Here is a 5450-nt window from a genome sequence, read left to right on the forward strand (position 1 = left end):
CTTAAAGTCATATCAATATCCTTCTCCTGAAGTACTAATAAAACATATATTCATTGACTTAAACCCAAAAACCCACAATTATAGTGAAAAAATCAAGACCAAAGAGATTACCCAAAAATAAAAAATATAAAATATATATAAAAGAACAAAAATAAAATAAAGTCCCAATATGCAAAGTGTCCAAATAATGTGTCCAAACAAAGATCAATTTCTTGATAGGAAGACGCTTCCTACTCCACTGAAGAAGATGCAAATCAATCACAGGTGCTCTTCAAATACCTCAAAAAACAAAATCTCAACATAGTATATTACCTTTTAAATCCCAGAGCTAAAGTGCCACACGTGTATCATGCAAAAAAAACACTCCAGTGTCACAGCACTCATGTGAAAAGAAGATTAATAAATATCACTGCAAACTATATATAAAGTGCATAATTACCCTAAAACAAACAGATTCCAGCTTGTAATCAACCACATATGTACAGAGTGTCCTTAGATTGGTATCCTCTTGTTCCTCAGGACCTCACAAACAGACCAGGAATCAGTATTCTTTTCACATGAGTGTTGTGACACTGGAGTGTTTTTTTTTGCATGATACACATGTGGCACTTTAGCTCTGGGATTTAAAAGGTAATATACTATGTTGAGATTTTGTTTTTTGAGGTATTTGAAGAGCACCTGTGATTGATTTGCATCTTCTTCAGTGGAGTAGGAAGCGTCTTCCTATCAAGAAATTGATCTTTGTTTGGACACATTATTTGGACACTTTGCATATTGGGACTTTATTTTATTTTTGTTCTTTTATATATATTTTATATTTTTTATTTTTGGGTTATCTCTTTGGGTCTTGATTTTTCACTATAGGAATGGCATAATAACCTGAAGATATAATCAGAAGTTGAAGGGACAAACATTGGGGGTCGTTTCTTCTTGACTCTAGTCGTTGAACACTTTCTTTAGGCTATCAAAGGCTTTTTCTTTGGTTATAGACTTCCAGCCATCTGGTAGCTTTGCTGGTTTTGCTTCATAATGGCTAGCAAACTCCTGGTTAAACTCCACAAAAATGTATTTCCAGTAATCTGAGGCTGTGAGGCTGGCATCTGGTTGGATGGCCCAATCTGGATAATATTTAATGTAGTCTTTGTATGGGTGCCAATCGCCTTCTGTTTTTGAACTCCGAAATCGAACTTCAGATACAACCGATGTTGTGCATATCTCAGTACCCAAGGTTTTATCTTCTTCCCATTTCCGTCCTCCCAGTCCTTTTGGCCTATGGATATTAGCAAAGTGTTTATGGTTATCACCTCCGGCTTCACAGGGTACGTTACAGAACGGACATTGCTCCCCGCAACCAACAATCTTCCTGTGCAGCTCATCCTGAGGCTTCAGCTTCAACTTGGATAATATAGATTTTATATCCATAGACTGGAGTTCTGAGAAGATCTCTACTTCTGTATTTTTGAGGAATTTCCGAATGTCCGACGAAAACTGCCTAACAGCAGCCGTGTTCTGGAAAGTGACCGCCTGGACTTCACTCTGTGAAATCTCTAATTCAGATTTAAGCTCCTCACACACGCTTTTCAAAAAATCTGCAACAGATGAACTTGAAAGACATTTGTCTAATGTAAGCACTTTTCTGACTTTGCTGTTGGATTCAAGAAGAATTTTTTTCTGGAGTGGTTTTAAGGTATTTGAGTCTGCATATTTCTTTTCAATATAATGAAGAATCCAGTCTTCTGTGTATTCCTGATATGATTTAATAAAGCTTTCATATTTCTGAAATGACATTTCCTCCAACAGCTCCTTCATTAGAAAACTTTGAAAAAACGTTCTAGAGCTGAAAAGTTTATTATCTGAACTTTGCATTATGTCGGTCACTATTTCTTTTCCAAGATATTTAAAAAAGTGATCTCTAATTGCGGGCTTTAGACATCGCTCATAAAATTCTCTGGCCTTGGTCTGACTTACGTCTTTTTTGTGAAATGTGTTAATAAACGTTTCCAAATACTGAGGCTTTAGTTTCTCTAGGCACAGTTTTGGATCATTCTCTATAATGAACTTGTCATGCATCTTCTGAAACTCTTGGGATGCTCTTCCAAGAATGTGCCGCTTGATATCCAATTCAAAACATGAGTTGTAATAAAGATTGTTTCTCTGTTGGTAAAGTATGTCATTGATCATGTGGAGCAATCCCTGGCAGTAGGTGTCATTATAATCGTCCATGATGTCCACCCTCTCTCGGATATAGGTGTCACACCGTCTTATTAAGGAGTCAGCAAATTCTTTTAACTTGTCATAAGGCTCATTTTTTCCTAACCTGAGTTTATTGAAGGTCCATTTTACTAGTCCAGTTGCAATATATTTGTCATGCATTGTGAAATGAGCTTGTATACTATCGTTTACGTTTTTTAGTTTCATTAATTCTTGATTTACTGCTGATCCTTTGTTACCCATGTCATTATTCAAATGCTGAAGCAGAGATTTGCTGACATTGTGTTTTGTTAATTTCTCTATGTGTAGACCTTCCAGTGTCCTCTCCCACATTTCCTCAAACTCCCTATGTAGCTGGTCATCACTCAACTTCTGCTTTTTTCCTCGGCACCGCCTGAGGAGATCAGTGATTTTGTCTTCTATTGATTTCTGGGAGCTAGCCTGCATATTCTGAATCTTACATTTCGCTTTCTGGATAGAAACAGCCTCGTCCCACTTCATAAGAGCATTTCTTTCTAATTCTTTACTCAGGGAATCTATGCTCAACACAAATTCTTCTTTGTAACGTTCTATGAGATGAACATTTTCATTTTTATTTTCAAAGTAGCTTTCCAGCAATTTTGATACTTTGCTTTTCTCATTGAGCAACAGGCTGTTGAGCTGCTGTTTAAATCCTAAATGTAGCTCTCTATTTAAATTCTTTTCTGACCGATTCTTAATGTTTGTCTCTGTGTGGATAATCCATTCATAGACAGCTTTTCGGAAATCCCATTCCCACTGTGAGAACTGTATACATAGTTTATTATATGCATCTGCTACCAGGCTGTTTCTGAAATTGAAGATGAATTTCTCGTATTTGACAGCGCTCCATAAACCTTCTATCCATTTTAAAAATTCAGGAAAGTTTAAAGGCCTGTGCAGTGAATCATTGCTTGCCATGAATTCCAATAAGTATTTTTTCAATTCAGACACATGTTCACTGTACCCAGAATTTACTGGAGCCATTGGTGGGACCCCAAGCCAGAGTCCAGGAATGTACCAGTTGTCTTTCTCCAGATTGTAATCCATCACATCACTGAAAGTTTTGATCTCACTCTTCCTTTCCATCTCTGCAGCTACTTTTGTCATTTCATTTAGCTGTTCCAGAAGTTTCTTCCTGTCTCTCATGTTCTTTTCATGAGCAGAAACATCACTTACATTTTGGTGTACAAACTGGCAGTTGGGTCTCTTCCCTATTTCTTTCATTCTAAGAAAAGCATGGACCACAATCTGTAAAATATCCTTCATTTCTGATGTGTTCTCCATGGCTATATTGACTATGGTAACATCACTCAACCCAACCACTAGTGTGGCCAGTTCATTGTCATGTTCATAACTGCCCTCCAAAGAGGCCAACTCCAGAGCTTTCAGCCCCTCAGTGTCAATCACCAGGATGAATTGACAGCCCAGCTTTTTCTGTAGGTTCTCTTTCACATTAAGAAGAGTCATGAAGGCTCCTCGTGTGCATCTTCCACTGGCCACTGGGAACTGCAGACCAAACATGGTGTTGAGAAGAGTGGATTTTCCTGTACTCTGCACTCCCAGCACTGTGATTACTCTCATTCTGCATTTTCCCCCTGTTTTGGTGTCTAGATCATTTAGGACATCAGTTATCCACTGTAGGGGAATGTTGGAGACATCTCCATCTATTAACTCCAATGGGAAACCATCCAGCAAGAGATTGGCAGCTATTTGTGGTAGTTTTATAAATTGTCTTTTGCTTTTATCTATTTTGTTTTCTTTAACCATGGAACATTCAGCTTCATAAAACTGTCCCATCTCACGTAGGAAATGTTCAATTCCTAAAGAACTGTCAGAGATTTTCTGGTCTATCTGTCTGAGCTCTTCCTTATTAGTTGAAGCATTGCTGCATTTTTCTTTGTATTCAGCTTGAAGATTAGAAAGATGATTTCTAGCAATTGAATCAAGTTCAAATTTCATCCATTTCAGAAAATATTGTTTCTCAGTCTTGGACAAATATGTGATTGCATTGATAAAGAGCATTAAATCAAGGGGAGGGTCATGATTATGTTGTTTCTTATGCAGTGAAATGCGTTCCTTTATCAGATCATCTTGATATTGTTGAGTGTCTTTACCACCTTGCTTTGTCATCCTACAAAGCTCCTTTTCCACATTAGATAGCTGTCTCCAGAGATCTCCCTGTAACTTCATAGTAATTTTTTTGTACTCAGATACATTTCTTATTCTTTCTGTAATTAACCTGGCACGCTCCATGGCCTTCTGACATTCAGGAACTCTCTCATCCACTTGGATGTCCAATCCATGAGTTTCCTTCTCAAGATCTCTTATTTTAGTTCCTTGGGGCTTACTGTTTAAGAATTCAATAATAGTACTTTGTAGTTTTTTTACAAATGCCGCCTCATTTGCCGTGCCTGCATATACTATCACATTTGATTTTTTCAACTTTAGCACTGGCTTTAAGTCTTGAAGGGTCTTCTGTGTCTGTGGACTCACAGTTTTGCCAGGGCCAGGAGTAACAATGAAGTAATACTGAGTGTCAGTGGTAGGGAAAGATGATAACAGCCTGTATTCCTGTTCAGAAATATCCTCAATGAATATAAACACAGCTGATGAGACTCGAGTCAAGAACTTGAACTTTTTCAAATGTGTCTCCAGGTCTCCTCGTAGGTTTGTGACTGTGATGGGCTCTGGAAAAGTATCAGATTTACCACAAGGAAAATACCAGGAAACTTCTACCAGTCCATCAGATATTTCCCTCTTAATGTTTCCACCGTCCATATTGTCGTGTATGAAGAAGTTATTATGTTGCTGAGCTGAATTAAGTACTTGGTTCAGGATTTTAGTTTTAGATAATTTGTTTTTTCCTATTCTGGCATAAGAGAAGATGGGCATGGAAGTATTCACCACATTCTCCTCACTGAACCCTTTACTGTCTGCTAATGACTGAGGTCTCCACTTCTTCACTATGTCCCTCATTGCCCAAAGCATGAGGGTGCAGTGTGACCCGTCACCAGCTGGAAGCAACAAAGGGACAGCAAACTGGCACATGGACAATTTGGTTACAATCTCTTGTTGGAGAAAACTGTCTGAGCAATGCAGGAGAACACACAGGACATCCAGGGGGTGAACGGAGGCTGATGAATTATCACCTGGAACCAAAGAAGCATTAAATAAGTTGTCATCATCATCATCATCACCACCATTATAAAAACCATTAG

The 5450-nt window shown here is 38.1% G+C and overlaps 1 pseudogene; it reads right to left on the reverse strand.

Moving 5' to 3' along the window:
* Positions 1–870: 870 nt before the first annotated feature.
* Positions 871–5450, reverse strand: part of LOC149435831 (up-regulator of cell proliferation pseudogene) — a 4776-nt pseudogene continuing 196 nt past the window's right edge.

The sequence above is a fragment of the Staurois parvus genome, unplaced genomic scaffold (assembly GCF_062004578.1).
Source record: "Staurois parvus isolate SC_StPar_1 unplaced genomic scaffold, SC_StPar_1.0 ptg001462l, whole genome shotgun sequence".
Lineage (NCBI taxonomy): Eukaryota > Metazoa > Chordata > Amphibia > Anura > Ranidae > Staurois > Staurois parvus.